This window comes from Oncorhynchus gorbuscha, unplaced genomic scaffold (assembly GCF_021184085.1).
Source record: "Oncorhynchus gorbuscha isolate QuinsamMale2020 ecotype Even-year unplaced genomic scaffold, OgorEven_v1.0 Un_scaffold_902, whole genome shotgun sequence".
NCBI lineage: Eukaryota > Metazoa > Chordata > Actinopteri > Salmoniformes > Salmonidae > Oncorhynchus > Oncorhynchus gorbuscha.
Window position 1 is genome coordinate 171583 of NW_025745871.1, and position 25601 is coordinate 197183.

At 39.6% G+C, this 25601-nt stretch overlaps 1 pseudogene; it reads right to left on the reverse strand.

Annotated features, from left to right (window-relative positions):
* Positions 1-11193: 11193 nt before the first annotated feature.
* On the reverse strand, positions 11194-18611 carry LOC124020761 (annotated as a pseudogene).
* Between the last annotated feature and the right edge of the window lie 6990 nt (positions 18612-25601).

Here is a 25601-nt window from a genome sequence, read left to right on the forward strand (position 1 = left end):
TACAGTATATAGTAGTATAGACATATAGTACAGTATATAGTAGATGTGTGTATGAAGACATATAGTACAGTATATAGTAGTATGTATATAGTAGACATATAGTACAGTATATAGTAGATGTGTGTATGAAGACATATACATATAGTACAGTATATAGTAGTAGATGTGTATGAAGACATATAGTATAGTATATAGTAGATGTGTGTATGAAGACATATAGTACAGTATATAGTAGATGTGTGTATGAAGACATATAGTACAGTATATAGTAGTATATAGTGTGTGTGAAGACATATAGTACAGTATATAGTAGATGTGTGTATGAAGACATATAGTACAGTATATAGTAGATGTGTGTATGAAGACATATAGTACAGTATATAGTAGTACAGTATATAGTAGTGTGTGAAGACATATAGTACAGTATATAGTAGATGTGTGTATGAAGACATATAGTACAGTATATAGTAGATGTGTGTATGAAGACATATAGTACAGTATATAGTAGATGTGTGTATGAAGACATATAGTACAGTATATAGTAGATGTGTGTATGAAGACATATAGTACAGTATATAGTAGATGTGTGTATGAAGACATATATAGTAGATGTAGTGTATGAAGACATATAGTACAGTATATAGTAGATGTGTGTATGAAGACATATAGTACAGTATATAGTAGATGTGTGTATGAAGACATATAGTACAGTATATAGTAGATGTGTGTATGAAGACATATAGTACAGTATATAGTAGATGTGTGTATGAAGACATATAGTACAGTATATAGTAGATAGTAGAAGACATATAGTAGTAGATAGTAGTACAGTATATAGTATATGTGTATGAAGACATATAGTACAGTATATAGTAGATGTGTGTATGAAGACATATAGTACAGTATATAGTAGATAGTAGTACATATATAGTAGATAGTAGTACAGTATGAAGACATATAGTACAGTATATAGTAGATGTGTGTATGAAGACATATAGTACAGTATATAGTAGATAGTAGTACAGTATATAGTAGATAGTAGTACAGTATATAGTATATATAGTACAGTATATAGTAGATGTGTGTATGAAGACATATAGTACAGTATATAGTAGATGTGTGTATGAAGACATATAGTACAGTATATAGTAGATAGTAGTACAGTATATAGTAGATATAGTACAGTATATAGTACAGTATATAGTAGATGTGTGTATGAAGACATATAGTACAGTATATAGTAGATGTAGTACAGTATATAGTAGATATAGTACAGTATATAGTAGTATATATAGTAGATAGTAGTACAGTATAGTAGATGTGTGTATGAAGACATATAGTACAGTATATAGTAGATGTGTGTATGAAGACATATAGTACAGTATATAGTAGAGTATGAAGTAGTACAGTATATAGTAGATAGTAGTACAGTATATAGTAGATAGTAGTACAGTATATAGTAGAGATATGAAGTAGTACAGTATATAGTAGATAGTAGTACAGTATATAGTAGATGTGTGTATGAAGACATATATACAGTATATAGTAGATAGTAGTACAGTATATAGTAGATAGTAGTACAGTATGAAGACATATAGTACAGTATATAGTAGATGTGTGTATGAAGACATATAGTACAGTATATAGTAGATGTGTGTATGAAGACATATAGTACAGTATATAGTAGATAGTAGTGTATGAAGACATATAGTACAGTATATAGTAGATGTGTGTATGAAGACATATAGTACAGTATATAGTAGATGTGTGTATGAAGACATATAGTACAGTATATAGTAGATGTGTGTATGAAGACATATAGTACAGTATATAGTAGATGTGTGTATGAAGACATATAGTACAGTATATAGTAGATAGTAGTATGAGTAGACATATAGTAGATAGTATAGACATATAGTACAGTATATAGTGTATAGAAGACAGTATATAGTATATAGTAGTACAGTATATAGTATGTGTGTATAGTAGTACAGTATATAGTAGATGTGTGTATGAAGACATATAGTACAGTATATAGTACATAGTAGTACAGTATATAGTACATAGTAGTACAGTATATAGTAGGTGTGTGTATGAAGACATATAGTACAGTATATAGTAGATGTGTGTATGAAGACATATAGTACAGTATATAGTAGATGAAGTAGTGTGTATGAAGACATATAGTACAGTATATAGTAGATGTGTGTATGAAGACATATAGTACAGTATATAGTAGATGTGTGTATGAAGACATATAGTACAGTATATAGTAGATGTGTGTATGAAGACATATAGTACAGTATATAGTAGATGTGTGTATGAAGACATATAGTACAGTATATAGTAGATGTGTGTATGAAGACATATAGTAGATGTGTGTATGAAGACATATAGTACAGTATATAGTAGGTGTGTGTATGAAGACATATAGTACAGTATATAGTAGATGTGTGTATGAAGACATATAGTACAGTATATAGTAGATGTGTGTATGAAGACATATAGTAGATGTGTGTATGAAGACATATAGTACAGTATATAGTAGATGTGTGTATGAAGACATATAGTACAGTATATAGTAGATGTGTGTATGAAGACATATAGTACAGTATATAGTAGATGTGTGTATGAAGACATATAGTAGATGTAGTGTATGAAGACATATAGTACAGTATATAGTAGATGTGTGTATGAAGACATATAGTACAGTATATAGTAGATGTGTGTATGAAGACATATAGTACAGTATATAGTAGATGTGTGTATGAAGACATATAGTACAGTATATAGTAGATAGTAGTACAGTATATAGTAGATGTGTGTATGAAGACATATAGTACAGTATATAGTAGATGTGTGTATGAAGACATATAGTACAGTATATAGTAGATGTGTGTATGAAGACATATAGTACAGTATATAGTAGATGTGTGTATGAAGACATATAGTACAGTATATAGTAGGTGTGTGTATGAAGACATATAGTACAGTATATAGTAGATGTGTGTATGAAGACATATAGTACAGTATATAGTAGGTGTGTGTATGAAGACATATAGTACAGTATATAGTAGGTGTGTGTATGAAGACATATAGTACAGTATATAGTAGATGTGTGTATGAAGACATATAGTACAGTATATAGTAGATGTGTGTATGAAGACATATAGTAGATGTGTGTATGAAGACATATAGTACAGTATATAGTAGATGTGTGTATGAAGACATATAGTACAGTATATAGTAGATGTGTGTATGAAGACATATAGTAGATGTGTGTATGAAGACATATAGTACAGTATATAGTAGATGTGTGTATGAAGACATATAGTACAGTATATAGTAGATGTGTGTATGAAGACATATAGTACAGTATATAGTAGATGTGTGTATGAAGACATATAGTACAGTATATAGTAGATGTGTGTATGAAGACATATAGTACAGTATATAGTAGATAGTAGTACAGTATATAGTAGATAGTAGTACAGTATATAGTATATAGTAGTACAGTATATAGTAGATGTGTGTATGAAGACATATAGTACAGTATATAGTAGATAGTAGTACAGTATATAGTAGATAGTAGTACAGTATATAGTATATAGTAGTACAGTATATAGTAGATGTGTGTATGAAGACATATAGTACAGTATATAGTAGATAGTAGTACAGTATATAGTAGATAGTAGTACAGTATATAGTATATAGTAGTACAGTATATAGTAGATGTGTGTATGAAGACATATAGTACAGTATATAGTAGATAGTAGTACAGTATATAGTAGATGTGTGTATGAAGACATATAGTACAGTATATAGTAGATAGTAGTACAGTATATAGTAGATAGTAGTACAGTATATAGTAGATAGTAATACAGTATATAGTAGATGTGTGTATGAAGACATATAGTACAGTATATAGTAGATGTGTGTATGAAGACATATAGTACTGTATATAGTAGATAGTAGTACAGTATATAGTAGATAGTAGTACAGTATATAGTATATAGTAGTACAGTATATAGTAGATGTGTGTATGAAGACATATAGTACAGTATATAGTAGATAGTAGTACAGTATATAGTAGATAGTAGTACAGTATATAGTACATAGTAGTACAGTATATAGTAGATAGTAGTACAGTATATAGTACATAGTAGTACAGTATATAGTAGATGTGTGTATGAAGACATATAGTACAGTATATAGTAGATGTGTGTATGAAGACATATAGTACAGTATATAGTAGATGTGTGTATGAAGACATATAGTACAGTATATAGTAGATGTGTACAGTATGAAGACATATAGTACAGTATATAGTAGATAGTGTGTACAGACATATAGTAGATGTGTGTATGAAGACATATAGTACAGTATATATAGTAGGTGTAGTATATGTAGTGTATATAGTACATAGTAGTACAGTATATAGTAGATGTGTGTATGAAGACATATAGTACAGTATATAGTAGAGTGTGTGTATGAAGACATATAGTACAGTATATAGTAGATGTGTGTATGAAGACATATAGTACAGTATATAGTAGATGTGTGTATATATAGTAGATGTGTGTATGAAGACATATAGTACAGTATATAGTAGATGTGTGTATGAAGACATATAGTACAGTATATAGTAGATGTGTGTATGAAGACATATAGTACAGTATATAGTAGATGTGTGTATGAAGACATATAGTAGATGTGTGTATGAAGACATATAGTACAGTATATAGTAGATGTGTGTATGAAGACATATAGTACAGTATATAGTAGATGTGTATGAAGACATATATACAGTATATAGTAGTACAGTATATAGTAGATGTGTGTATGAAGACATATAGTACAGTATATAGTAGATGTAGTGTATGATAGACATATAGTACAGTATATAGTAGGTGTGTGTATGAAGACATATAGTACAGTATATAGTAGATGTGTGTATGAAGACATATAGTACAGTATATATATAGTAGATGTGTGTATGAAGACATATAGTACAGTATATAGTAGATAGTAGTACAGTATATAGTAGAGTATGAAGACATATAGTACAGTATATAGTAGATGTGTGTATGAAGACATATAGTACAGTATATAGTAGATGTGTGTATGAAGACATATAGTACAGTATATAGTAGATGTGTGTGAAGACATATAGTACAGTATATAGTACATATAGTACAGTATATAGTAGATGTGTGTATGAAGACATATAGTACAGTATATAGTAGATGTGTGTATGAAGACATATAGTACAGTATATAGTAGATGTGTGTATGAAGACATATAGTACAGTATATAGTAGATGTGTGTATGAAGACATATAGTACAGTATATAGTAGATGTGTGTATGAAGACATATAGTACAGTATATAGTAGATGTGTGTATGAAGACATATAGTACAGTATATAGTAGATGTGTGTATGAAGACATATAGTACAGTATATAGTAGATGTGTGTATGAAGACATATAGTACAGTATATAGTAGATGTGTGTATGAAGACATATAGTACAGTATATAGTAGATGTGTGTATGAAGACATATAGTAGTATATAGTAGTATAGTGAAGACATATAGTACAGTATATAGTAGATGTGTATAGTAGTACAGTATATAGTAGATGTGTGTATGAAGACATATAGTACAGTATATAGTAGATAGTAGTACAGTATATAGTAGATAGTAGTACAGTATATAGTAGATAGTAGTACAGTATATAGTAGATGTGTGTATGAAGACATATAGTACAGTATATAGTAGATGTGTGTATGAAGACATATAGTACAGTATATAGTAGATGAAGTAGTACAGTATATAGTAGAGATGAAGACATATAGTACAGTATATAGTAGTAGTACAGTATAGTAGTACAGTATATAGTAGATGTGTGTATGAAGACATATAGTACAGTATATAGTAGATGTGTGTATGAAGACATATAGTACAGTATATAGTAGATGTAGTATGAAGACATATAGTAGATATAGTAGAGTGTGTATAGAATATATAGTACAGTATATAGTAGATGTGTGTATGAAGACATATAGTAGTATATAGTAGATAGTGTGTATGAAGACATATAGTACAGTATATAGTAGATAGTGTGTATGAAGACATATAGTACAGTATATAGTAGATGTGTGTATGAAGACATATAGTACAGTATATAGTAGATATAGTACAGTATATAGTAGTATATAGTAGATGTGTGTATGAAGATATAGTAGTACAGTATATAGTAGATGTGTGTATGAAGACATATAGTACAGTATATAGTAGATGTAGTATAGACATATAGTACAGTATATAGTAGATGTGTGTATGAAGACATATAGTACAGTATATAGTAGATAGTAGTACAGTATAGTAGAGTAGTATAGACATATAGTACAGTATATAGTAGATAGTGTATGAAGACAGTACATATAGTAGATGTGTGTATGAAGACATATAGTACAGTATATAGTAGATAGTAGTACAGTATATAGTAGATAGTAGTACAGTATATAGTATATAGTAGTACAGTATATAGTAGATGTGTGTATGAAGACATATAGTACAGTATATAGTAGATAGTAGTACAGTATATAGTAGATAGTAGTACAGTATATAGTAGATAGTAATACAGTATATAGTAGATGTGTGTATGAAGACATATAGTACAGTATATAGTAGATGTGTGTATGAAGACATATAGTACTGTATATAGTAGATAGTAGTACAGTATATAGTAGATAGTAGTACAGTATATAGTATATAGTAGTACAGTATATAGTAGATAGTATATAGTACAGTATATAGTATATGTGTGTATGAAGACATAGTAGTACAGTATATAGTAGGTGTGTGTATGAAGACATATAGTACAGTATATAGTAGATGTGTGTATGAAGACATATAGTACAGTATATAGTAGATGTGTGTATGAAGACATATAGTACAGTATATAGTAGATGTGTGTATGAAGACATATAGTAGATGTGTGTATGAAGACATATAGTACAGTATATAGTAGATGTGTGTATACAGAAGACATAAGACAGTATATAGTAGATGTGTGTATGAAGACATATAGTACAGTATATAGTAGATGTGTGTATGAAGACATATAGTACAGTATATAGTAGATGTGTGTATGAAGACATATAGTACAGTATATAGTAGATGTGTGTATGAAGACATATAGTAGAGTATATAGTAGATATAGTACAGTATATAGTAGAAGTACATATAGTACATATAGTAGATAGTAGCACAGTATATAGTATGTATGTATGAAGTAGTACAGTATATAGTAGATGTGTGTATGAAGACATATAGTACAGTATATAGTAGATGTGTGTATGAAGACATATAGTACAGTATATAGTAGATGTGTGTATGAAGACATATAGTACAGTATATAGTAGATGTGTGTATGAAGACATATAGTACAGTATATAGTAGATGTGTGTATGAAGACATATAGTACAGTATATAGTAGATAGTAGTACAGTATATAGTAGATGTGTGTATGAAGACATATAGTACAGTATATAGTAGATGTGTGTATGAAGACATATAGTACAGTATATAGTAGATGTGTGTATGACAGACATAGTAGTATGAAGTATATAGTATGTGTGTATGAAGACATATAGTACAGTATATAGTAGATGTGTGTATGAAGACATATAGTACAGTATATAGTAGATGTGTGTATGAAGACATATAGTACAGTATATAGTAGATGTGTGTATGAAGACATAAGTACAGTATATAGTAGATGTGTGTATGAAGACATATAGTACAGTATATAGTAGATGTGTGTATGAAGACATATAGTACAGTATATAGTAGATGTGTGTATGAAGACATATAGTACAGTATATAGTAGATGTGTGTATGAAGACATATAGTACAGTATATAGTAGATGTGTGTATGAAGACATATAGTACAGTATATAGTAGATGTGTGTATGAAGACATATAGTACATGTATATAGTAGACATATAGTACAGTATATAGTAGATGTGTGTATGAAGACATATAGTACTGTATATAGTAGATGTGTGTATGAAGACATATAATACAGTATATAGTAGATGTGTGTATGAAGACATATAGTACAGTATATAGTAGATGTGTGTATGAAGACATATAGTACAGTATATAGTAGATAGTAGTACAGTATATAGTAGATAGTAGTACAGTATATAGTATATACTAGTACAGTATATAGTAGATGTGTGTATGAAGACATATAGTACAGTATATAGTAGATAGTAGTACAGTATATAGTAGATAGTAGTACAGTATATAGTAGATGTGTGTATGAAGACATATAGTACAGTATATAGTAGATAGTAGTACAGTATATAGTAGATAGTAGTACAGTATATAGTATATAGTAGTACAGTATATAGTAGATGTGTGTATGAAGACATATAGTACAGTATATAGTAGATAGTAGTACAGTATATAGTAGATGTGTGTATGAAGACATATAGTACAGTATATAGTAGATAGTAGTACAGTATATAGTAGATGTGTGTATGAAGACATATAGTACAGTATATAGTAGATAGTAGTACAGTATATAGTAGATAGTAATACAGTATATAGTAGATGTGTGTATGAAGACATATAGTACAGTATATAGTAGGTGTGTGTATGAAGACATATAGTACAGTATATAGTAGATGTGTGTATGAAGACATATAGTACAGTATATAGTAGATGTGTGTATGAAGTATATAGTAGATGTGTGTATGAAGACATATAGTACAGTATATAGTAGTAGACATATAGTACAGTATATAGTAGATGTGTGTATGAAGACATATAGTACAGTATATAGTAGAGTGTATGAAGACATAGTAGTACAGTATATAGTAGATAGTAGTACAGTATATAGTATGTATAGACATATAGTACAGTATATAGTAGATGTAGATGTAGTGTATGAAGACATATAGTACAGTATATAGTAGATAGTAGTACAGTATATAGTAGATAGTAGTACAGTATATAGTATATAGTAGTACAGTATATAGTAGATGTGTGTATGAAGACATATAGTACAGTATATAGTAGATAGTAGTACAGTATATAGTAGATAGTAGTACAGTATATAGTATATAGTAGTACAGTATATAGTAGATGTGTGTATGAAGACATATAGTACAGTATATAGTAGATGTGTGTATGAAGACATATAGTAGATGTGTGTATGAAGACATATAGTACAGTATATAGTAGATGTGTGTATGAAGACATATAGTACAGTATATAGTAGATGTGTGTATGAAGACATATAATACAGTATATAGTAGATGTGTGTATGAAGACATATAGTAAAGTATATAGTAGATGTGTGTATGAAGACATATAGTACAGTATATAGTAGATGTGTGTATGAAGACATATAGTAGATGTGTGTATGAAGACATAGTAGTATGAAGACATATAGTAGATGTGTGTATGAAGACATATAGTACAGTATATAGTAGATGTGTGTATGAAGACATATAGTACTGTATATAGTAGATGTGTGTATGAAGACATATAATACAGTATATAGTAGATGTGTGTATGAAGACATATAGTACAGTATATAGTAGATGTGTGTATGAAGACATATAGTACAGTATATAGTAGTACAGTATATAGTAGATAGTAGTACAGTATATAGTATATACTAGTACAGTATATAGTAGATGTGTGTATGAAGACATATAGTACAGTATATAGTAGGTGTGTGTATGAAGACATATAGTACAGTATATAGTAGGTGTGTGTATGAAGACATATAGTACAGTATATAGTAGATGTGTGTATGAAGACATATAGTACAGTATATAGTAGATGTGAGTATGAAGACATATAGTAGATGTGTGTATGAAGACATATAGTACAGTATATAGTAGGTGTGTGTATGAAGACATATAGTACAGTATATAGTAGATGTGTGTATGAAGACATATAGTACAGTATATAGTAGATGTGTGTATGAAGACATATAGTACAGTATATAGTAGGTGTGTGTATGAAGACATATAGTACAGTATATAGTAGATGTGTGTATGAAGACATATAGTACAGTATATAGTAGATAGTAGTACAGTATATAGTATATAGTAGTACAGTATATAGTAGATGTGTGTATGAAGACATATAGTACAGTATATAGTAGATGTGTGTATGAAGACATATAGTACAGTATATAGTAGATGTGTGTATGAAGACATATAGTACAGTATATAGTAGATAGTAGTACAGTATATAGTATATAGTAGTACAGTATATAGTAGATGTGTGTATGAAGACATATAGTACAGTATATAGTAGATAGTAGTACAGTATATAGTAGATAGTAGTACAGTATATAGTATATAGTAGTACAGTATATAGTAGATGTGTGTATGAAGACATATAGTACAGTATATAGTAGATAGTAGTACAGTATATAGTAGATAGTAGTACAGTATATAGTAGATAGTAGTACAGTATATAGTATATAGTAGTACAGTATATAGTAGATGTGTGTATGAAGACATATAGTACAGTATATAGTAGATAGTAGTACAGTATATAGTAGATGTGTGTATGAAGACATATAGTACAGTATATAGTAGATGTGTGTATGAAGACATATAGTACAGCTCTGTTTTGTTTTTTGTTGTATTCCAAAACTCCCAATGTATCCCTTCTCTACACACCAGTCAGTGAAGCAGGTAAGTGACCACTTTGTTTTGTTTCACAGTGTTCTTTCCGTTTTGTTTACTCTCAATTCATCAAACGCTTATTTTCTACATCGTCATACCAACCTATTGTTGATGTAGCCATTTTAATACAGGGGAAAAGAAGCAACGTCATAGTCATGGTATACGGTCTCACATACACACGGCTGAATGCTGTTTTAGCCAATCAGCATCCAGTATCCAAACTACCCAGTGTATAGTACGGTATATAGTGAATGTGTACAAACATATACTACCCAAGAAGAACACAGGACCCAGGTTTGAGTTGAGCATGAGTTTATTGGTCAGTGATGAACGTGTTACAGTGATGACTTAACTCGTCTCACGTTGCTGTTGACGTTACGGCACTGATTTACGAGTCGCCTCTCGTAGGAATAATACCCTGTTGTGTTATCAACCAGAGTATCTGAGGACGTCCGTGACGGAGTTGAGATGTGTTAGTTGAAACTGTGGGATGGTTCTGACTGACTGTGTTTGTGTTGGCCGTGCTGTGACAAGGCCCCAGTAGACCCAGCCCTAGGCCGAAGCCTGGGGCTCTGTTAGGGGTACGGTCCGCTCTGGGCCCGGTTAGTGCTGGATACGGCGGATAGACTGGATCTGGGGGGGTCTGGCAGTGGGAGCCCCAGTTCTTCCAGTGCTGGTAATCTCCACTGTGTCTCTCACACTCCATGATGTACTGCTGGCCCCTGTAGCCGGGGAACTGGTAGCACACAAAGCTGTGGGGATGGAGGGAGAGAGGAGAGAGGGAGCGGAGGGGGGAAGGGAGGGATGGAGGGAGAGAGGAGAGAGGGAGCGGAGGGGGAGGGAGGGAGAGAGAGGGTGATAGTTGGGGTGCAGAGGGAGGGAGAGACATGTTTGGCTTAGAGTGGAGTTTCGCTTGACATTGAATAGAATTGTCACACAATGTTTTGCTTTAATTGTTTTACTATAGCAAGATCGGAGTGTGTTTGTGTCAGTGGAGGCTGCTGAGGGGAGGACGTCCCATAATAACAGCTGGATCAGAGCAAATGGAATGGCATCAAACACATAGAAACCACGTGGTTGATACCATTACACTTATTTTGATCCAGCAGTCACCACAATGCCCCCCCAAATAAGGTACCACCAACCTGTACCTTATGTGTGTGCTTGTGTTTAATGTTGACTTACGCGCCACACTGAACGTGCATGGATCCGACCTCGGGCATGCACCAGCCCATGGCCCTCAGAGAGGGGTAATCATCACACAGCTCAGCGCTGCGGCCCATGAAGTTCTCTGTCTCAAAGATCTGCATACGACTGCTCTGGTGGGACTGGGAGGAAGGAAGGAGGAGAGAGGGTAGAGGGGGAGGGTGGAGCGAGGGGGAGGGAGAGAGAGGATAGAGGGGGAGGGTGGAGCGAGGATACAGGGAGAGGGTGGAGCGAGGATACAGGATACAGGGAGAGGGTGGATAGAGGGGGAGGGTGGAGCGAGGGGGAGGGAGAAAGAGGATAGAGGGGGAGGGAGAGAGAGGATACAGGGAGAGGGTGGAGTGAGGGGGAGGGAGAGAGAGGATAGAGGGGGAGGGAGGAGCGAGGATACAGGGAGAGGGTGGATAGAGGGGGAGGGAGAGAGAGGATACAGGGAGAGGGTGGAGTGAGGGGGAGGGAGAGAGAGGATAGAGGGGGAGGGAGAGAGAGGATACAGGGAGAGGGTGGAGTGAGGGGAGGGAGAGAGAGGATAGGGGGAGGGAGAGAGAGGATACAGGGGGAGGGTGGAGCGAGGATACAGGGAGAGGGTGGATAGAGGGGAGGGTGGAGCGAGGGGGAGGGTGGAGCGAGGATAGAGGGGGAGGGAGAGAGAGGATACAGGGAGAGGGTGGAGTGAGGGGGAGGGAGAGAGAGGATAGAGGGGGAGGGTGGAGCGAGGATAGAGGGGGAGAGAGGATAGAGGGAGAGAGAGGATAGAGGGGGAAAGAGGATAGAGGGAGAGAGAGGATAGAGGGGGAGGGTGAAGCGAGGATACAGGGAGAGGGTGGAGCGAGGATAGAGAGGGAGAGAGGATAGAGGGAGAGAGAGGATAGAGGGGGAAAGAGGATAGAGGGAGAGAGAGGATAGAGGGAGAGGGAGAGAGGATAGAGGGAGAGAGAGGATAGAGGGGGAAAGAGGATAGAGAGGGAGAGAGGATAGAGGGAGAGAGAGGATAGAGGGGGAAAGAGGATAGAGGGAGAGAGAGGATAGAGGGGGAGGGTGAAGCGAGGATACAGGGAGAGGGTGGAGCGAGGATAGAGGGAGAGAGGATAGAGGGAGAGAGAGGATAGAGGGGGAAAGAGGAGAGGGAGAGAGAGGATAGGGGAGGGTGGAGCGAGGATACAGGGGGAGAGAGGATAGAGGGGAGAGAGGATAGAGGGAGAGAGGGGAGGGGGAAAGAGGATAGAGGGAGAGAGAGGATAGGGGGAGAGGATAGAGAGGGAGAGAGGAAGAGGGGGAAAGAGGATAGGGGAGAGAGAGGATAGAGGGGATAGGACACAGGGAGAGGGTGGAGCGAGGATAGAGAGAGAGAGGATAGAGGGGGAAAGAGGATAGAGGGAGAGAGAGAGGATAGAGGGGGAAAGAGGATAGAGAGGGAGAGAGGATAGAGGGACAGAGAGGATAGAGGGGGAAAGAGGATAGAGGGAGAGAGAGGATCCTTTCTCTTCTATAGGATACAGGGAAGGGTGGAGCGAGATAGAGAGGGAGATAGGAACACTAGAGGATAGAGGGGGAAAGAGGATAGAGGGAGAGAGAGGATAGGGGGAGGGTGGAGCGAGGATACAGGGGGAGAGAGGATAAAGAGGATAGAGGGAGAGAGAGGAACATAGAATACTGGATTTTATAAACACTAACATAGAATAGGGGGTCTTTTATAAACACTAACATAGAATACTGTCTTAGAGTGAGGATATAAACACTAACAGGATATAGAATACTGTCTGGGAGGGGATAAACACTAATCTCAGTTAGAATACTGTCTTTCTATAAACACTAACATAGAATACTGTCTTTTATAAACACTAACATAGAATACTGTCTTCTATAAACACTAACATAGAATACTGTCTTTTATAAACACTAACATAGAATACTGTCTTTTATAAACACTAACATAGAATACTGTCTTCTATAAACACTAACATAGAATACTGTCTTCTATAAACACTAACATAGAATACTGTATTTTATAAACACTAACATAGAATACTGACACTCTTTCCCACGCTCTCTATGTATCCATCTCTCGCTGTATTTCTCTCTCCCACACACACACACACACACAGTCCTCACAGCGCAGTAGATGGGGCGCAGGGACATGAGGCGCTCCACGTGGTAGGACAGGGAGCCGCTGTAGGCATCCCAGTGGGGGTACTCTCCTCTCTCCAGGATGAACTGCTGGCCCTGGAAGTCATGATGCTCAAAGCCCACCCAGCTACAGGGGTAGGGAGAGAGAGTTACTGACTAGTTACATTCAGAGATAGGGGAAGGGGACAGAGTTACATTCCCAGGGAGAGAGAGTTACTGACTAGTTACATTCAGAGATAGAAGGGGACAGAGAGGGGAGAGAGAGTTACTGACTAGTTACATTCAGAGATAGAAGGGGACAGAGAGGGGAGAGAGAGTTACTGACTAGTTACATTCAGAGATAGAAGAGGACAGAGAGGGGAGAGAGAGTTACTGACTAGTTACATTCAGAGATAGAAGAGGACAGAGAGGGAGGAGAGAGTTACTGACTAGTTACATTCAGAGATAGAAGAGGACAGAGAGGGGAGAGAGAGTTACTGACTAGTTACATTCAGAGATAGAAGAGGACAGAGAGGGAGGAGAGAGTTACTGACTAGTTACATTCAGAGATAGAAGGGGACAGAGAGGATGAGAGAGAGGGAGGAGAGAGAGTTACTGACTAGTTACATTCAGAGATAGAAGGGGACAGAGAGGGAGGAGAGAGAGTTACTGACTAGTTACATTCAGAGATAGAAGGGGACAGAGAGGGAGGAGAGAGAGTTACTGACTAGTTACATTCAGAGATAGAAGGGGACAGAGAGGATGAGAGAGAGGGAGGAGAGAGAGTTACTGACTAGTTACATTCAGAGATAGAAGGGGACAGAGAGGGAGGAGAGAGTTACTGACTAGTTACATTCAGAGATAGAAGGGGACAGAGGATGAGAGGAGGAGAGAGAGTTACTGACTAGTTACATTCAGAGATAGAAGGGGACAGAGAGGGAGGAGAGAGTGTTACTGACTAGTTACATTCAGAGATAGAAGAGGACAGAGAGGGAGGAGAGAGAGTTACTGACTAGTTACATTCAAAGATAGAAGAGGACAGAGAGGGAGGAGAGAGAGGGAGGGAGGAGAGAGAGTTACTGACTAGTTACATTCAGAGATAGAAGGGGACAGAGAGGGAGGAGAGAGTTACTGACTAGTTACATTCAGAGATAGAAGAGGACAGAGAGGGAGGAGAGAATGTTACTGACTAGTTACATTCAGAGATAGAAGGGGACAGAGAGGGAGGAGAGAGTTACTGACTAGTTACATTCAGAGATAGAAGGGGACAGAGAGGGGAGAGAGAGTTACTGACTAGTTACATTCAGAGATAGAAGGGGACAGAGAGGGAGGAGAGAGTTACTGACTAGTTACATTCAGAGATAGAAGAGGACAGAGAGGGAGGAGAGAGTTACTGACTAGTTACATTCAGAGATAGAAGGGGACAGAGAGGAGGAGAGAGTTACTGACATGTTGCATTTCATTCAACGAGAGAAGGGGACAGATTAAAATACAATGAGAAAAGAGCAGGACAGAGGGACAACACCCCACCCTGGTGGTCAATGGTTGACCATGCATGACAACAGGCTACAACACAGAGAATCATACCCCCACCCACACAGACAAACACCAAACACAGATACCCCCACTCACCAACACACACACACACACCGATACCTCCACTCACATACACAGCCTCCGCAGACAACCAGGGTTGTAAGAGACTCACGCTCCACCGACACACACACACACACACACCGATACCTCCACTCACACACACAGCCTCCACAGACAACCAGGGTTGTAAGAGACTCACGCTCCACCGACACACACACACCGATACCTCCACTCACACACACAGCCTCCACAGACAACCAGGGTTGTAAGAGACTCACGCTCCACCGACACACACACACACAGCCTCCACAGACAACCAGGGTTGTAAGAGACTCACGCTCCACCGACACACACACACACAGCCTCCACAGACAACCAGGGTTGTAAGAGACTCACGCTCCACCGACACACATACACAGCCTCCACAGACAACCAGGGTTGTAAGAGACTCACGCTCCACCGACACACACACACAGCCTCCACAGACAACCAGGGTTGTAAGAGACTCACGCTCCACCACACACACACACAGCCTCCACAGACAACCAGGGTTGTAAGAGACTCACGCTCCACCAACACACACACACACACAGCCTCCACAGACAACCAGGGTTGTAAAGAGACTCACGCTCCACCAACACACACACACAGCCTCCACAGACAACCAGGGTTGTAAGAGACTCACGCTCCACCAACACACACACAGCCTCCACAGACAACCAGGGTTGTAAGAGACTCACGCTCCACCTCCACAGACAACCAGGGTTGTAAGAGACTCACGCTCCACCAACACACACACACAGCCTCCACAGACAACCAGGGTTGTAAGAGACTCACGCTCCACCAACACACACACAGCCTCCACAGACAACCAGGGTTGTAAGAGACTCACGCTCCACCTCCACAGACAACCAGGGTTGTAAGAGACTCACGCTCCACCTCCACAGACAACCAGGGTTGTAAGAGACTCACGCTCCACCAACACACACACAGCCTCCACAGACAACCAGGGTTGTAGAGACTCACGCTCCACCTCCACAGACAACCAGGGTTGTAAGAGACTCACGCTCCACTCTCCACTCTGATAGAACGGATGTTGTCCAGACCACAGTTCTGGATGTTACAGCACTCAGAGGTGAACTCCTGGCACTTGCCCTGGAAGTGCTCCTGCTCAAACACAGTCACCTACAGCGACAGATAGATACATATTAGTGTGTTTGTGTAAATCATATAATCAATGATTTAAATATGTGTGTGTGTGTGTGAGATCACCTTGAAAAAAGGGGCCATACCCATGCCAGGGAAAAACATGGGGGAGGTCATGTGGGTTTTAGTAGCTCTATTCATGTCTATAGAGAGAGGGGGAGGGAGAGAGAGAGGGGGAGGGGAGAGAGGGAGGGAGAGGGGAGAGAGAGTGGGGGGGAGAGAGAGGGGAGGGAGAGGGGAGAGAGAGGGGGAGAGAGAGAGGGAGAGGGGAGAGAGAGGGGAGAGAGAGAGAGAAGGAGGGGAGAGAGAGAGAAGGGGGAGAGAGAAGGGAGAGGGAGGGAGAGAGAGAGGGGGCGAGAGGGGGAGGGAGAGAGGCGAGGGGGGGAGAGAGAGAGAGAGAGAGAGGGGGCGAGAGGGGGAGGGAGAGAGGGGAGAGAGAGGGGGAGAGAGAGAGGGGAGAGAGAGAGAGAGAGAGAGAGGGGGAGAGAGAGGGGGGGAGAGAGGGGGAGAGAGAGGGGGAGGGAGAGAGGGGGAGGGAGAGGGGAGAGAGAGGGAGAGGAGAGAGAGAGAGAGAGGGGGGAGAGGGGGAGGGAGAGGGGAGAGAGAGAGGGGGGAGAGAGAGAGAGAGGGGGAGAGGGAGAGAGGGGGAGAGGGGGAGAGAGAGAGAGAAGGGGGGAGAGAGAGAGAGAAGGGGGAGAGAGAAGGGAGAGGGGAGAAAGAGAGAAGGAGAGAGAGAGAGGGGGAGGGAGAGAGAGGGGAGAGGGAGAGGGGAGAGAGAGAGAAGGGGGGAGAGAGAGAGAGAAGGGGGAGAGAGAAGGGAGAGGGGAGAAAGAGAGAGAAGGGGGGAGAGAGAGAGAGAAGGGGGAGAGAGAAGGGAGAGGGGAGAGAGAGAGAGAAGGGGGAGAGAGAAGGGAGAGGGGAGAGAGAGAGAGAGAGGGAGAGAGAGGTAGAGAGAGAGAAGGGGAGAGAGAAGGGAGAGGGGAGAGAGAGAGAGAGGGGGAGAGAGGTAGAGAGAGAGAAGGGGGGAGAGAGAGAGGGGAGAAGAGAGAGAGAGGTGGCATGAGAGGAAAGTTTCATCATTTAAACTGGGATAGATTACAATTCAATGTATTAAAATCCTGTAATATTGTTTAAGCATTCCCAGTAATCTATGAAATATGTTAATGATGATGTCTGGAAATGTCCTCATGTTCGAGATTATTATTATTATTATTATTATTATTATTATTATTATTTCCATTCTGATGGAACCAAGTTATGGAACAACAAACAACTAACATTACTGCCATCATCCAAAAACTCTAATAAAAGGTGATGGTAGCCTAGTATAGCATATCCCCAAAGATGTTGTGACAATCCTTTCAAAAAGTTTTTTTATTTTTATGTAAAAGTTAAAAACTGGTTAAAACCATTTTATAAAACATACCGTAACATAAGCCAACACAAAATCCAATAACTTAACGTTATCAATGTCTAATAACAGCCTATATTTATTCCATCACCAACAACGAACCCTATTTGGACTAGGCCTACAATTACATTTAATATTATTTTATAAATATAGACTAAGAAATACTTCTCAAAATGTTTATCCAATTATGAGTGTTACGCCGGTGGATAGCCTAGGCCTACATCCTTTCTGTTGAAACACCATGGGCTATTCGGTTCAACCAGGACTGAGGGCTTACCTGGTTCGTCTCCTCTCCTCTCTCACGCGCCAATCCTTTTACGTAGAGTTTTGTGACAATCTGGCTCTTCTGTTTTATACCGCAGTCCACGGTGGCCCGCGTGTCTCCACTGGCGACAACGTGCGTGCGTGTGCGCGTTTCAATCATGTCTGTGTGAGTGAGGTGTAAGTGAGTTTTGGGTAAAGTTAACACGCCCGTGCGCATGTTTCTATGTCGGCACCCCTCTGTGTATCCGTGCGTAAATGTGTCCTACGGTGCGCGCGGCCGTGTGAGCAATACATGAGTCCCCCCCCCTCTCTCTCCCTTTATTTGTTTCCTATGCGGTCGGGTGTGCGCCTTGTTGACTCAGCAGATAATATAGTACCGGTTGAATGCATGGTGGGACAGTAATGTTCGCGGTCCGTTCAGAGTGAATGGGGGGGCCCAGTGTTGGGCCGAACGCCGTTATATTCGTGTAGGTCAGCAGTGCCATCGTATAGCATTAACAATGGCCGGGCTGTAGGTAGAGCGTTAACAATGACCTGGCTGTAGGTACAGAATGACAAGAATTTACCTCTCCTGTGCTTTGGTCAGACCACTGTGTGCTTTTAGAGGAAAACATTTAGGAAAATGATGGAAACTAGAAATTCGTGTCAAAGAGAGTGACTTCAGTTAAATGTAGAGATAATGTTATGAAATAGCTGCCTTCCTATCACATTGACTTCAATCAAATTAGATGTTAGTATTGATATAGCATAATATACTAACCCTAGTAATACAGCCTATTCTATAGAAGCAAAATGTCAAGTCATAGCCATACATTTTTTTAAAGTGAGCTAAAATTGTAGTAGGTTACAGCAGTAGGCTAGGCTATACTAGAGATGTTAGGCCAATACATGATGTTCTGTTTATCCAAGCCCATAGTACTGGTGAGTTCACACGGTTGTCATGGTGCCACCACCCCCCCTCCACACACACACACACACACACACACACACACACACACACACACACACACACACACACACACACACACACACACACACACACACACACACACACACACACACACACACACACACACACACACACACACACACACACACACACACACACACACACAGTTCCTGATGACCTCATTTAACCCTTGACCTCTGAGCTAGAACATTTGCGGAGGTTATGGCAGGCTGGTGGCCGACTGTTTCCATACAAACTTCATATTTGGTATATTTCATGTGCAACAATATTATTTGAACAGTGAGGTTGCAGATTTGAAACTAAGAACATTATGGTAGGAATTCCACATTTACATACCAGAGAGTCTGTTTTTAAATCATGTTGATGCAGGCCGCAAATTGATGACTGAAATGTCAAGATTTGAATAGTGGTCGAGAGGAGAGAGCCGAGCCTCAAGCCTATTTCTTTCCAAATGGTGCATATAGAAATGTCTTGTAACTGACATGATTCCTATATGAATGAGTAGCATGTATATTCTACATGATATATTTCTATCTGAACGTGCTGTAGTGGGGCATCCTACTTAGATGTTGCAGATGAAAATGCCTTTCATAGAGCTGTTGTGATTCCTTAATCAAATCAAATCAAATTGTATTTTATTAGTCACATGCACCGAATACAAGTGTAGACCTTACAGTGAAATGCTTACTTACAAGCCCTAACCAACAATGCAGTTTAAAAAATATGGATAAGATTAAGAAATAAAAGTAACAAGTAATTAAAGAGCAACAGTAAAATAACAATAGCGAGACTATACACAGGGGGTACCGATACAGAGTCAATGTGCAGGGGCACTGGTTAGTTGAGGTAATATGTACATGTAGGTAGAGTTATTAAAGTGACAATGCATAGATGATAACTACAGAGAGTAGCAGAGGTGTGAAAGAGGGGGGGGGGCAATGCAAATAGTCTAGGTAGCCATTTGATTAGATGTTCAGGAGTCTTATGGCTTTGGGCTGTTTAGAAGCCTCTTGGACCTAGACTTGGCGCTCCGGTACCGCTTGCCGTGCGGTAGCAGAGAGAACAGTCTATTACTAGGGTGGCTGGAGTCTTTGATGATTTTTAGGGCCTTCCTCTTACACCGCCTGGTATAGAGGTCCTGGATGGCAGGAAGCTTGGCCCCAGTGATGTACTGGGCTGTTTGCACTACCCTCGGTGGTGCCTTGCGGTCAGAGGCCAAGCAGTTGCCATACCAGGCAGTGATGCAAACAGTCAGGATGATCTCGATGGTGCAGATGTAGAACCTTTTGAGGATCTGAGGACCCATGCCAAATCTTTTCGGTTTCCTGAAGGGGAATAGGTTTTGTCGTACCCTCTTCACGACTGTCTTGGTGTGCTTGGACCATGTTAGTTTGTTGGTGATGTGGACACCAAGGAACTTGAAGCTCTCAACCTTCTCCACTACAGCCCCGTCAATGAAAATGGGGGCGTACTCGGTCCTCTTTTTCATGTAGTTCACAATCATCTCCTTTGTCTTGATCACGTTGAGGGAGAGGTTGTTGTCCTGGCACCCCCGGCCAGGTCTCTGACCTCCTCCCTGTAGGCTGTCTCGTCGTTGTCGATGATCAGGCCTACCACTGTTGTGTCAACGGCAAACTTAATGATGGTGTTGGAGTCGTGCCTGGCCATGCAGTCGTGAGTGAACAGGAGGGGACTGAGCACACACCCCCTGAGGGGCCCCTGTGATGAGGATCAGCGTGGCGGATGTGTTGTTACCTACCCTTACCACCTGGGGGCGGCCCGTCAGGAAGTCCAGGATCCAGTTGCAGAGGTAGGTGTTAAGTCCCAGGGTCCTTAGCTTATTGATTGAGTTCTGAGGGCACTAAGGTGTTGAACACTGAGCTGTAGTCAATGAATAGCATTCTCACGTAGGTGTTCCTTTTGTCAAGGTGGGAAAGGGCAGTGTGGAGTGCAATAGAGATTGCATCATCTGTTGATCTGGTGGGGCGGTATGCAAATTGGAGTGGATCTAGGGTTTCTGGGATAATGGTGTTGATGTGAGCCATAACCAGCCTTTCAAAGCACTTCATGGCAACAGACGTGAGTGCTACGGGTCGGTAGTCATTTAGACAGGTTACCTTAGTGTTCTTGGACACAGGGACTATGGTGGTCTACTTAATACATCTTGTTATTAAGGACTTGGACAGGGAGAGTTTGAAAATGTCAGTGAAGACACTTGCCAGTTGGTCAGCGCATGGTCACAGTACATGTCCTGGTAATCCGTCTGGCCCTGCGGGCTTGTGAATGTTGACGTGTTTAAAGGTCTTACCCACATCGGCTGCGGAGAGCGTGATCACACACTCTTCCGGAACAGCTGGTGCTCTCATGCATGTTTCAGTGTTATTTGCCTCGAAGCGAGCATAGAAGTAGTTTTGCTCGTCTGGTAGGCTCGTGTCATTGGGCAGCTCTCGGCTGTGCTTCCCTTTGTAGCGTGTAATGGTTTGCAAGCCCTGCCACATCCGACGAGCGTCAGAGCCGGTATAGGTCGATTCGATCCTAGTCCTGTATTGACACTTGGCTGTTTGATGGTTCGTCGGAGGGCAGAGCGGGATTTCTTATAAGCTTCCAGGTGAGAGTCCCGCTCCTTGAAAGCGGCAGCTCTAGCCTTTAGCCCAATGTGGATGTTGCCTGTAATCCCTTGCTTCTGGTTGGGGTATGTACGTACGGTCACTGTGGAGATGACGTCATCGATGCACTTATTGATGAAGCCGATGACTGATGTGATGTACTCCTCAATGCCATCGGAGGAATCCCGGAACACATTCCAGTCTGTGCTAGCAAAACAGTCCTTTAGCTTAGCGTCTGCTTCATCTGACCACTTTTTTATTGACAGAGACACAGGTGCCTCCTGCTTTCATTTTTGCAGGAATCAGGAGGATAGAATTGTGGTCAGATTTGCCAAATGGAGGGCGAGGGAGAGCTTTGTATGCGTCTCTTTGTGTGTGGAGTAAAGGTGGTCCAGAGATTTTTTCTCTCTGGTTGCACATTTAACATGCTGAAATTTGGTAAAACGGATGTAAGTTTCCCTGCGTTAAAGTTCCCGTCTGCTAGGAGTGCCGCCTCTGGTTGAACGTTTACTTGTTTGCTTTTGGCGGAATACAGCTCATTTAATGGGGTCTTAGTGCCAGCCTCAGTCTTTGGTGGTATATAAACAGCTATGAGAAATAAAGATGAAAACTTGTGTGGTCTACAGCTTATCATGAGATACTCTACCTCAGGCGAGCAATAGCTCAAGACTTCCTAAGATATTGTGCACCAGCTGTTATTTACAAAAATAACATTATGTACAAAATAATAAAATAAAAAAAGTTACAAACAATGCAAAGAAACAAACAAAAAAACACAATTGGTTGGGGACACCTAAAACGCACATGACCACCAAATTGACCCTAGAAAATGGAGAGGACACCATTTAGAAATGCTTTATCCCTTAGTTAACGCTGTGGGTTCATATCATAGAGATATTTAGAGGAATCAACTTGGATATAACCCATTTTAGCATGGACATTGTCATTGAGGGCTTCCACCATTTTAAAGTAGTCAACTGGATGGGGATTCCTAAGGGTTTGGAGGGAGCAGAGCATCTTCAAATTGGATTGCCTCTGGTTTGTTAATGGCTGTTATTCTATATCATCATTTAGTAGCCACAATGAATGAATGACAGGCAACATTTGGTTCAGGACTCCACCACCACAGGTGAGGATAAATCACTGTTATAAGCTTGACAGTTTTATCAAACACAAAAGTAGAACATTTACTATTTTCAATGGAGATAGCATGGGCAGCGCCATTGAGGCTATCACAGTTTCCATAATGGCACAGATACAAAGATGAGACCTCTTTCCATCTCTATGGTTGATATTCACACAATGTTAGGTCCAGCAGCCTGGCCCAACACATAATAATGTCACGAAAGCGTATTCTAATAGTGTAAAAGGCTGTTAGTTGACCATGCCCATTTGAATAGGGAAAGGGTGTTCACTTGTTTGATGAGGTTACAGATTTTCTCAGGGAATCCCATTTCAATTTTAAGGGATGCCACATGGAGTCCTGACCCCCAAGTTTGGGAACCACTGCTCTAATCCCTATTCTATGTGACTGTTCTACTTGATGCATATCTATCTGAACATTCTGTTGTGTGGCATCGCACTGAACTCGGCCCCCTGTTCTATGGCCCCACAGACTCCTCCCATCCAGACATGCTACTGTTCAGAAGTGATGAGGGCACAGATCCAAAATGGCTACTGTACAGACCATGAACCTCTGGTATGAGGTGGAAACTGTGACTATGTTCCAAATGGCACCCTATTTCCTATGGGTCCCGGTCAAAAATACTACCATACTACCATACTACCATAGACCATACTACCATACTACCATACTACCATAGACCATACTACCATACTACCCTAGACCATACTACCATACTACCATAGACCATACTACCATACTACCCTAGACCATACTACCATACTACCATAGACCATACTACCATACTACCATAGACCATACTACCATACTACCATACCATACCATACTACCATACTACCATACTACCATAGACCATACTACCATACTACCATAGACCATACTACCATACTACCATAGACCATACTACCATACTACCATAGACCATACTACCATACTACCATACTACCATAGACCATACTACCATACTACCATAGACCATACTACCATACTACCATAAACCATACTACCATAAACCATACTACCATAGACCATAATACCATACTACCATACTACCATAGACCATACTACCATAGACTATACTAGACCATACTACCATACTGCCATACTACCATAGGCCATACTACCATACTACCATAGACCATACTACCATACTACCATAGACCATAGACCATACTACCATACTACCATAGACCATACTACCATACTATCATACTACCATAGACCATACTACCATACTACCATAGACCATACTACCTACCATACTACCATAGACCATACTACCATACTACCATACTACCATACTACCATAGACCATACTACCATACTACCATACTACCATACTACCATAGACCATACTACCATACTACCATATACCATACTACCATACTACCATAGACCATACTACCATACTACCATACTACCATAGACCATACTACCATACTATCATACTACCATAGACCAAACTACCATGCTACCATACTACCATAGACCATACTACCATACTACCATAGACCATACTACCATAAACCATACTACCATATACCATAATACCATACTACCATATAACCACACTATCATAGACCTTACTACCATTCTACCATAGACCATACTACCATACTGCCATAGACCATACTACCATACTATCATACTACCATAGACCATACTACCATACTACCATAGACCATACTACCATAGACCATACTACCATACTACCATAGACCATACTACCATACTACCATACTGCCACATACCATACTACCATACTACCATAGACCATACCACCATACTATCATACTACCATAGACCATACTACCATACTACCATAGACCATACCACCATACTACCATACTGCCACATACCATACCTACCATACTACCATACTACCATACTACCATATACCATAGACCATAGACCATATGATTTTCAAACACTTGTCCATAAGACAATTTTATTATCCATCAAATATTATCAAATGAGATCCATCTATCTCTCTGCTCTCTCAACCAATCTCTCTCCAAACAGATGTTACCTCTAAGCACTGATGTAGGATCAAATGTCCCCACCCCAACACCAGTGTGTTGAGACATCTGTGAATGTACTGTAATGTTTTTAAAATGGTATAAACTGCCTTAATTGTGTTGGACCCCAGGAAGAGTAGCTGCTGCCTTAGCAGGAACTAATTGGGATCCATAATAAATACAATTACAAATACCAATCATAACCTTTAGCTCAGATTTAGGATTTAGGGCCGTATTCATAATGCGTCTCAAAGTAGTGCTGATCTAGGATCAGTTTTCCTGTTAGATCATAATAAATAAGATTAGATGGAGCGGGGGACCTGATCCTAGATCAGCACGCTTTATGAAT